The sequence below is a fragment of the Carcharodon carcharias genome, chromosome 2, assembly GCF_017639515.1.
Source record: "Carcharodon carcharias isolate sCarCar2 chromosome 2, sCarCar2.pri, whole genome shotgun sequence".
Lineage (NCBI taxonomy): Eukaryota > Metazoa > Chordata > Chondrichthyes > Lamniformes > Lamnidae > Carcharodon > Carcharodon carcharias.
The window spans coordinates 104093397-104104829 of NC_054468.1; the positions used below are offsets into that span (position 1 = coordinate 104093397).

General features: G+C 49.5%; 1 long non-coding RNA gene across 1 annotated transcript in view; it reads right to left on the minus strand.

The window, feature by feature from the left end:
- LOC121290606 overlaps positions 1–8702 on the minus strand; it is a 244552-nt gene extending 235850 nt beyond the window's left edge. Inside the window, exons 1-2 of the long non-coding RNA XR_005945849.1 lie at positions 8574–8702; positions 5898–5998 (exon numbers count right to left, since the gene is read on the minus strand). This is a non-coding gene — a long non-coding RNA (uncharacterized LOC121290606). The remainder of the gene's footprint in view (positions 1–5897; positions 5999–8573) is intronic.
- Positions 8703–11433: the final 2731 nt, after the last annotated feature.

Here is an 11433-nt window from a genome sequence, read left to right on the forward strand (position 1 = left end):
AGACAGAGAGTGAGAGAGAGCGAGACAGAGAGAGAGAGAGAGACTGAGAGAGAGACAGAGACCGAGTGAGAGACTGAGAGAGTGTGAGAGACTGAAAGAGAGAGAGAGACTGAGAGAGATAGAGAGAGTCTGAGAGAGAGATACAGAGACAGACAGAGAGACTGAGAGAGAGAGCGAGACTGAGAGACAGTGAGAGACAGAGAGTGAGAGACAGTGAGGACTGAGAGAGACAGAGAGAGAGAGACTGAGAGAAACAGAGAGAGAGAGAGACTGAGAGAGAGAGACAGAGAGAGAGAGACAGAGACAGAGAGAGACAGAGAGAGAGTGAGAGACTGAGAGAGAGAGAGACCGAGAGAGAGAGATAGAGTGAGAGACTGAGAGAGACAGAGAGAGAGACTGAGAGAGAGAGACTGAGAGACAGAGAGAGTGAGAGACTGCGGAAGACAGAGAGAGAGACAGAGACAGAGAGAGAGTGACAGACTGAGAGAAAGAGAGAGAGATAGACTGAGAGAGACAGAGAGAGTGTGAGCGGCTGAGAGACAGAGAGAGAGAGACCGAGAGAGAGAGACAGAGAGAGAGAGAGAGACAGAGAGAGTGAGAGACTGAGAGAGAGACTGAGAGAGAGAGATAGAGTGAGAGACTGTGAGAGACAGAGAGAGAGAGACTGAGAGAGAGAGACTGAGAGACAGAGAGAGTGAGAGACTGAGGGAGACAGAGAGAGAGACTGAGAGAGACAGAGGGAGAGAGAGATTGAGAGAGACAGAGAGAGAGAAAGCGAGAGACTGAAAGAGAGAGAGGGAGAGACTGAGAGAGAGGGAGAGAGACAGAGAGAGAGACCGCGAGAGACAGAGAGCAAGAGAGAGACTGAGAGAAACAGAGAGAGAGAGACTGAGAGAGAGAGAGAGAGAGAGTCAGAGACAGAGAGACAGAGACAGATAGAGAGAGAGTGAGACCGAGAGACAGAGACAGAGAGAGAGAGAGAGTGAGTGACTGAGAGAGAGAGAGAGAATGAGAGAGAGAGATAGAGTGAGAGTCTGAGAGAGACAGAGAGAGAGAGACTGAGAGACAGAGAGAGTGAGAGACTGAGGAAGACAGAGAGAGAGGGACTGAGAGACTGAGAGAAAGAGAGAGAGAGAGAGAGAGAGATAGAGTGTGAGCGACTGAGAGAGACAGAGAGAGAGAGACCGAGAGAGAGAGAGACCGAGAGAGAGAGACCGAGAGAGAGAGACAGAGAGAGAGAGAGACAGAGAGAGATAGAGAGACAGAGACAGAGAGACAGAGACAGGGAGAGAGAGAGACAGAGTGAGAGTAAGAGAGAGAGACAGAGAGAGAGAGAGATTGAGAGAGACAGAGAGAGAGAGACAGACTGAAAGAGACAGAGAGAGAGTAAGCGAGAGACTGAGAGAGAGAGAGGGAGAGACTGAGAGAGGGAGAGAGACAGAGAGCAAGAGAGAGACTGAGAGACTGAGGGAGAGAGACTCAGAGAGAGAGAGATAGAGTGAGAGACTGAGAGAGACAGAGAGAGAGACTGAGAGAGAGAGACTGAGAGACAGAGAGGGTGAGGGACTGAGGAATACAGAGAGAGAGACAGTGAGAGTGAGAGACTGAGAGAGACAGAGAGAGAGAGACAGAGAGAGAGACTGAGAGGCACAGAGAGAGAGAAAGCGAGAGACTGAAAGAGAGAGAGGGAGAGACTGAGAGAGAGGTTGAGAGACAGAGAGAGAGAGAGACTGCGGGAGACAGAGCAAGAGAGAGACTGAGAGAAACAGAGAGAGAGACTGAGAGAGAGAGACAGAGAGAGAGAGTCAGAGACAGAGAGACAGAGACAGGTAGAGAGAGAGAGACAGACAGAGAGACAGAGACAGAGAGAGAGAGAGAGAGTGAGACTGCGAGAGAAAGAGAGACTGAGAGAGAGAGAGATAGAGTGAGAGACTGAGAGAGACAGAGAGAGAGACAGAGAGAGACTGAGAGACAGAGAGAGTGAGAGACTGAGGAAGTCAGAGAGAGAGAGAGAGAGAGAGAGACTGAGAGAAAGAGAGAGAGAGACATAGAGTGTGAGCGACTGAGAGAGACAGAGAGAGAGAGAGACCAAGAGAGAGAGACAGACAGAGACAGAGAGAGTTAGAGAGACAGAGACAGAGAGACAGAGACAGAGAGAGACAGAGAGACAGAGACAGAGAGAGACAGAGAAAGAGTGAGAGACTGCGAGAGAGAGAGACTGAGAGAGCGATATAGAGTGAGAGACTGAGAGAGACAGTGAGAGAGACTGAGAGACAGAGAGAGAGAGAGAGACAGAGACAGAGAGAGGGACTGAGAGAGAGAGAGGGACTGAGAGAGAGACTGAGAGAGACAGAGATTGAAAGAGACAGAGAGAGAGAGAGAGACTGAGAGAGACACAGAGAGTGAGAGAGAGAGACTGAGAGTTAGTGAGAGAGAGAGAGAGAGACAGACAGAGAGAGAGAGAGTGAGAGAGAGAGACTGAGAGAGAGAGAGAGAGAGGGAGACTGAGAGAGAGAGAGAGTGAGAGACTGAGAGTGTGAGACTGAAAGAGAGAGAGAGAGACAAACAGACAGAGAGAGACAGAGAGAGAGTGAGAGACTGAGAGAGATTTAGTGAGAGAGAGACAGAGAGAGAGAGAGTGTTGAGAGAGAGACTGAGAGAGAGAGAGAGAGACAGAGAGACAGAGACAGAGAGAGAGACAGAGAGAGTGAGAGACTGAGAGAGAGAGAGACTGAGAGAGAGCGATAGAGTGAGAGACTGAGAGAGACAGAGAGAGAGACTGAGAGAGAGAGACTGAGAGACAGAGAGAGTGAGAGACTGAGAGAAAGAGAGAGAGAGAGAGAGAGACTGAAAGAGACAGATTGTGAGCGACTGAGAGACAGAGAGAGAGAGAGAGAGACCAAGAGAGAGAGACAGAGAGAGAGAGACAGAGAGAGATAGAGAGACAGAGACAGAGAGAGAGACAGAGGGAGAGAGAGAGAGTCAGAGAGACAGAGACAGAGAAAGAGACCGAGAGAGACTAAGAGACTGAGAGAGAGAGAGATAGAGTGATAGACAGAGAGACGGAGTTAGAGACTGAGAGAGAGAGACTGAGAGACAGAGGGAGTGAGTGACTGAGGAAGACAGAGAGAGAGTGAAAGACAGAGAGAGAGAGACTGAGGGACAGAGAGAGTGTGAGCGACTGAGAGAGACAGAGAGAGATAGAGAGAGACAGAGAGACAGAGACACAGAGAGAGAGACAGAGAGACAGAGACAGAGAGAGAGACAGAGAGTGAGAGACTGAGAGAGAGAGAGACTGAGAGAGAGATAGAGTGAGACACTGAGAGAGACAGAGAGAGTGAGACTGAGAGAGAGACTGACAGACTGAGAGAGACAGAGAGAGAGAGACAGAGAGAGAGACTGAGAGAGAGAGAGAGAGACTGAGAGAGACAGAGAGAGAGAGAGACAGAGACAGAGAGAAAGAAAGGGAGAGACTGAAAGAGAGAGAGGGAGAGACTGAGAGATAGGGAGAGAGAGACAGAGAGAGAGGGAGAGAGAGAGAGAGACAGAGAGAGAGAGTGAGAGAGAGACAGAGAGAGAGAGACAGAGACCAAGAGACAGAGACATAGAGACAGAGACAGAGAAAGACAGAGAGAGCGAGAGAGACAGAGAGAGAGAGACAGAGAGACCGATTGAGACAGAGAGACCGAGACAGAGAGAGCGAGACAGAGAGAGCGAGACAGACAGAGAGAGCAAGACTGAGAGAGAGAGAGACAGAGAGAGAGAGAGACAGAGAGAGAGAGACAGAGAGAGAGCGAGACAGACAGAGAGCAAGACAGAGAGAGAGAGAGACAGAGAGAGCGAGACAGACAGAGACAGAGATAGCAAGAGACAGAGAGAGAGAGGGAGAGACAGAGAGAGAGCGAGAGACAGAGAGAGAGAGAGAGAGCGAGAGACAGAGAGAGCGCCAGACAGAAATAGCTTCGGAGGGACAGAGAGAGCGGCGGAGGTACAGCGAGTGAGGTGGAGGGACAGAGGGGGAGGGGCTGAGACAGAGGGGGATGGCGGAGGGCATCAGAGGGCAAGGGGGATGTTGGGCGTCGGAGGGCGATGGGGACGGAGGGCGAAGGCGACAGAGGGCGAGGGCTAGGGAGGGTGGCGGAGACGGGGGCAGAGAGACTCAGGCACGGAGACACACAGACAGAGGCACGCACACAGGCAGACGCACACACCGGCAGGTGCAGGCAGGCGCTGACACCGGCAGATGCAGGCCGACGCGCGGACAGGCCGACACGCGGACTGACGCGCGGACAGACACATGCACACGCCCAGCGAGAGGGAGATGAAGGGAGATGGGGAGAGATGGATACAGTCACAGCGATGGGGGTGGGAGGGAGAGGGATGGAGAGGGACGAACGAGCAGACGAATGGGTGGGGAGGGTGAGGTGAAAAGCCATGCCCAGACTTAATTGGGAGGGAGGGAGGGAGGGGAGAGAGAATCATTCCCCAATGAATCAGACTTTCTTGAAATTCTGTTGAATGCTCCTCCAGATCCAGAGTTAGAAAAAAATTGTCACTCCTCGAACAGGCGACAGCATTGACACGGATAAGTCAGCAGATAGGATGAATGGTAGGGTGCTGAGAGTAGTGACGATGCTCCCCACAGACCTCCTCCTATATACAGGGGTGGGGCTTCAGGACTGGAGAATTTCACATGTACCCACTTGTTCAAAAAATATGTAGAAACATAAAGCTGGTAATTCCTGACCAGTAAGTCTAATAAAAACAGAAAATGCTGGAAAAACTCAGCAGGTGCGGTGGCATCTGTGGAGAGAGAAACAGTTAGCATTTTGTGTCTGTATGACTCTTCAGAGCTGAAGAGAGGTAGAAATGTGATGGATTTTATTCTGTTGAAGAGCAGGGGGTTGGGGTGGAACAAGATCAAGTTTGGGTAAGTGGGGTCTCGAGACATTGGACAAAGATGACAAGGACACGACAAAGGGAGTGCTAATGATAGTGTGAAATGTATTCATGTCCACTCAGTTTAATGTTGGTGACAAAGGAACTTTCAGAAATAAGGGTAAAGTTCACAGGCACTTGGATATGCACTGACTAATAAAGAGAAGTCAATGTAGGTTTGTGAAGGGCAAATTGTGCTTGACTAGCACTGAGTTTTTTTTAATAAAGTAAGAGCGCATGGACAAGGCCAGTGCAAAAGGTGTCTGATGAATTACCAGATATCAGATGTGTTAGCAACATTTAAGATCATGAGATAAAAAGGACAGGAGCAACACAAATACAAAATTGGCTCAGTGACTGGAAACAGCGAGATGTGGAGCTTGGCTGTTTTTCAGACTGGATGGCAGTATCCATCAGTGCTAGGGTCATGATTTTTTTTATGCACAACAATGACTTGGACATGAGGGTATAGGGCATGAATTCAAAAGTGGCAGATGATGTGAGTGTAGTAAAGTGAGGAAGATTGGATTAGAATTGAGGAAGGGATAGCCAGGCTGGTGGAATGGATGGACACTGGCAGATGGTAGTGATTGCAACGAACAATGAGATGATGCTTTGTGGTAGGAAGAACGCAGGGAGATCATCTAAGCTAAATAATAGCATTTTAAAACCTGCAGGTATTTGTGCACAGATCTCTGAAGGTGACAGGACAGGTTAACAAAGCAGTTAGAGGAGGGAGATAGTGGTAATGTCACTGAACTAGTAACCCAGAGACCCGGGTTGATGCCCTGGGGATGCGGGTTTGAATCCCTAGACAGCAGATGGTGGAATTTAAATTCAATTAGTACATCTGGAATTGAAAGCTAGTCTCAGTAATGGTGACAATGAAACTATCATCAATTGTTGTAAAAATCCATCTGGTTCACTACTGCCCCTTTAGGGAAGGAATCTGTCCTTACCTGGTCCTACATTGCCTCCTAACTGTCCTCAAATGGTCTAGCAAGCCAAGGGCAATTAAGGATGGGTAACAAATGCTGGCCTTCGCAGTGGCACCCACATCCTGTGAAAGAATAAAGGAAAAAATAAAGATATGGGATCCTGGAGTTTAGGAATAGAAGCATACAAAAGCAAAGAAGTTGTAAGACACCTTTACAAACCACTAGCTTGGCCCCAGCACATCAGGAAGAATATGATAGTTTTGGAGAGGTTAGGGAAGAGATTGACTGGAATGGTCCAGGACTGATGGGACATAAAAAGATACAACGCAGGTGGATAAGGTAGTCAGGAAGGCATATGGCATGCTTGCCTTCATCGGCAGGGGTATTGAGTATAAAAGCTGGGAAGTCATGCTGCAGCTGTATAGAACCTAGGTGAGGCCACACTTGGAATATTGCGTGCAATTCTGGTCGCCACATTACCAGAAGGATATGGAGGTATTGGAGAGGGTGCAGAGGATGTTTACCAGGATGCTGCCAGGTCTGCAGGTTATTAGCTATGAGAAGAGGTTGGAGAAACTTGGATTGTTCTCACTAGAGCGACGGAGATTGATGGGCGACTTGATAGAAGTTTACATAATTATGAGTGGCTTGGACAGAGTAGATAGTCAGAAGGCTTTTTCCCAGGGTGGAAGAGTCAATTACAAGGGGACATAGATTTAAGGTGAGAGGAGAAAACTATAGAGGAGATGTGTGGGGCAAGTTTTTTATGCAGAGGGTAATGAGTGTCTGGAATTTGCTGCCAGAGGAGGTGGTGGAAGCAGGTACGATAGTGATGTTTAAGAGGCAACTTGACAAATACATGAATAGGATGGGAATAGAGGGATACGGACCCTGGAAGTGCAAAATGTTTTAGTTGACGGGAAAGTGGTCAGCGCAGGCTTGGAGGGTCGAAGGGCCTGTTCCTGTGCTGTACTTTTCTTTGTTCTTTGTTCACACACAGATTCCCACCTCTGTCGCTGCGTGGGCCCACCCTTTCCCTGGCTACCCTCTTGCCTTTTTATACATATGTATAAAAGGCCTTGGGATTTTCCTTAATCCCGGTTGCCAATGACTTTTCATGACCCCTTTTAGCCCTCCCAACTCCTTGCTTAAGTTTCTTCCTACTTTCTTTATGTTCTCCACGGGCTTCATCTGTTCCCAGCCTTCTAGCCCTTACGAATGCTTCCCTTTTCTTTTTGACTAATCTCACAATATCCTTCGTTATCCAAGGTTCCTGAAACTTGCCATGCTTATCCTTCATCCTAGCAGGAACATGCCGGTCCTGAATTCTTATCAACTGACGTTTGAAAGCCCCCCACATGTCAGTTGTTGATTTGCCCTCAAACATCCACCTCCAGTCTAGATTCCTCAGTTCCTGCCTAATATTGTTATAATTAGCCTTCCCCCAATTAAGCTCCTTAACCCGAGGACTCCTGTTATCCTTATCCACCAGTACCTTGAAACTTACTGAATTATGGTCACTTTTCCCGAAATGCTCTCCTACTAAAACTTCGACCACCTGTCCAGGTTCATTCCCTAATAACAGGTCCAGTATTGCCCCTTCCCTAGTTGGACTATCTACATATTGTCTCAGGCAGCCCTCCTGGATGCATCTTACAAATTCTGCACCATCCAAATCCCCAGCACTAGTGATTCCCAGTCAATACTGGGAAAGTTAAAATCACCCACCACAACAACCCTATTGCTTTTACATCTTTCCAAAATCTGCCTACATCACTGTTCTTCAATCTCCTGCCGGCAATTGGGAGGCCTATAGTAAACCCCAAACATTGTGACTGCACCCTTCCTATTCCGGAGCTCTACCCATATTGCCTCGCTGCATGAGCCCAACGAGGTGTCCTCCTGTCATACAGCTGTGATATTCCCCTTAACCAGCAGTGCAACTCCCCCACCTCTTCTACATCCCTCTCTATCCTGCCTGAAACATCTAAATCCTGGAACGTTTATCTGCTAATCCTGTCCATCCTTCAACCAAGTCTGTGTAATAGCAATAACATCATAGTCCCAAGTACTAATCCAAGCTCTAAACTCATCTGCCTTGCCTGTTATACTTCTCGCATTGAAACAAATGCATTTCAGACCCCCAGTCCAACTGTGTTCAGTAATTTCTTTCTGCCTGCCCTTCCTCTTAGTCCTACTGGCCATATTCACTGGTTCCCAGTCATTTATTTCACCTGCTGGTCTATTGCTCTGGTTCCCACCCCCCTGCCATACTAGTTTAAACCCTCCCAAGTGACACTAGCAAACCTCGCAGCCAGGATATTGGTGCCCCTCCAGTTTAGAAGCAACCCATCCTTCTTGTACAGGTCCCACCTGCCCTGGAAGAGATCCCAATGATCCAGCTATCGGAAACACTCCCTCCTACACCATCTGTTCAGCCACGTGTTTAGCTGCACTATCTTCCTATTTCTAGCCTCACTGGCACGTGGCACAGGGAGTAATCCTGAGATTACAACCCTAGCAGTCCTGTTTTTTAATTTTCTGCCAGCTCCCTGAACTCCCACTGCAGGGCCTTGTCACTCTTCCTGCCTATGTGGTTAGTACCAATGTGTACCATGACCTCTGGCTGTTCTCCCTCCCCCTTCAGGATGTCCCGTACCTGATCAGAGACACCTTGATTATCAAGAATCTACCCACCTCTGCCTTCAATGATTCTGTTTCCACTGCTTTTTCAGGAAGTGTTCCAAAGACTCACGAGCATCTGAGTGAAAAAATTTCACCTTAGCTCTGTTTTAAATTGGTGACCCCTTATTTTTAAACAGTGACCCCTAGTGCTAAATTCTCGCACAAGAGCAAACATCCTCTCTACATCCACTCTGTCAAGATCCCTCAAGATCTTATTAGGTTTCAATCAAGTCACCTCTTACTATTCTAAATTCCAGCCGATACAAGCCTAACCTGTCCAACCTTTCCTCATAAGACAACCCGCCCATTCCAGGTATTAGTCTAGTAAACCTCCTCTGAACTGTTTCCAATGCATTTACATGCTGCCTTAAAAAAGGAATCCAAAACCATACACATTACTCCTGACGTGCTCTCATCATTGCTTTGTTGTTAAGTTGTTTAGAAATGAAGACACAAACCAGTTTTACTGCTTGTCATAACACTCTCCACAGACAGAATTAGCCTCAGCTGCTATCCCTTTTATACAACCAAATGGAGTTTTAAAAACTTGTTCTTGAGATGTGGGCGTCACTTGCTATGCCATTTCAGAGGGCATTTAAGAGTCAACCACATTGCTGTGGGTCTGGAGTCACATGTAGGCCAGACCAGGTAAAGACAGCAGATTTCCTTCCCTAAAGGACATTAGTGAACCAGATGGGTTTTACAACATTAGACTTTTAATTCCAGCTTTTTATTGAATTCAAATTGATTCGAACACAGGTCCCCAGAGCATTACCCTGAGTCTCTGGGTCACTAATCTAGTGACAATACCAACTCCCCTACTCAGTTAAATTCAGTACTCAGTTAAACAACCTAATAATTAGCAACTGAATTTTTTTAACTGTTTCCTTCCCTAACAGATTTCTCTCTTCATAAAAAAATAACCCTTCAGTTTATGTAATCACACAAAAAATGATAATAACAAACATCAGTAAATGCAATAAATTGACCTTAATCTCCTCAAAAAAAAGGTGTATAGATATGCCCACACAAAAGAAGTATTTTTTAAAGAAAAAGATGTCACTCTTTGAGGATCTCTGGTAACTTTTTGGAGCTTCCGCCTCTTGGTGAAGCAGTCAGATAATTGGTAGCTGCTATTGACCCATCTGATCTTGGCAATTCCCTTATTCTCAAGTATCTGTCTTAAGCTTGCAATGTTAATTTGCAATCTCTTCTTGTTAATGCACTTTGTAGAGTGAACTTTTTCCCCATAGTGACTTGTTATCAATAAAACATTTGATAGGTACCCCCCCGCACGGTCACTCCGACACACCCCCCCCCCAGACATTCCGATACAACCCCACCAGTTATTCCGACACACATCCCCCCAGTCACTCCGACACACAACCCCACCCCCCAGTCACCCCGACACATCCCCCGTTCCAGTGACTCCGACACACAAACCCAAACCCCCCGGTCACTCCAACACACACATCCCCCCAGTCACTCCGACAAACACCGCCCCCCCCCCCCCCATCATCACTCCGACACACACCCCACCGGTCACTCCGACACACATCCCCACTGGTCACCCTGACACAACCTCCCCACCGATCACTCCGACACACACACACCCCCAGTCACTCCGACAACCCCCCCACCCAGTCACTCCGACGTACACCCCACCAGTCACTCCGACAAACACCGCCCCCCCCCCCCATCATCACTCCGACACACACCCCACCGGTCACTCCGACACACATCCCCACTGGTCACCCTGACACAACCTCCCCACCGATCACTCCGACACACACACCCCCCAGTCACTCCGACACACCACCGGTCACTCTGACACACACACACCCCTCTCCAGTCAACCCGACAACCCCCCACCGGCACTCCAACACACAACCCCCCCAGTCAGTCCGACACACACCCCCCCAGACATTCCAATACACCCCCACCAGTCACTCCGACACACACACTCCCGGTCACTCCGACACACAACCCCCCGTCCAGTCACTCGGACACACACACCCCCTCCAGTCACCCCAACACACTCCCCATCCTGGTCACTCCGACACACACCCCCTCTCTCCGGTAACTCCGACACACACACACCCCCACAGTCACTCCGACACACACCCCCCCTCAGATATTCCGATACACCCCCCCACCCCCACCCACACAGTCACTCCGACACACCCCCACCGGTCACTCCGACAAACACCCCCCCCCCCACCCATCACTCCGACACACACCCCACTGGTCACTCCGACACACACACCCCCAAGTCACTCCAACACACGCATCCCATCGGTCACACCGACACACCCCCCCAACCCACGGTCACTCCGACACACACCCTCACCCCAGTCACCTCGACACCCCCCACCCCGCTCCATTCCCTCCGACACACACACTCCCCAGTCACTCCGACACACCACCGGTCACTCCGACAAACACCCCCCCTCATCACTCCGACACACCCACCCCCCCCCAGTCACTCCAACACACGCCTCCCTCCGGTCACTCCGACATACACCCGCCCTGGTCAGGTCGACGTACATCCACCACCAATCACTCTGACACACAACCCCACCAGTCAGCCCGACACAACCTACACCGATCACACCGACACACACCCACACACTACCCACCAATCACACCAACACCCCCCCCCCCCACCCACCATGATCACTCCGACACACACCCCCTCCCCAGTCACCCCGACACACCCCCCGCTCCAGTCACTCCGACACACCACCCCCCCAACAGTCACTGCGACACACACCCCACCCAGGCACTCCGACACACACCCCCCCCCCAGTCACTCTGACGCACCCCCTCCGTCATTCCAACACACAGCCCCCTCCCCGGTCACTCCGACACA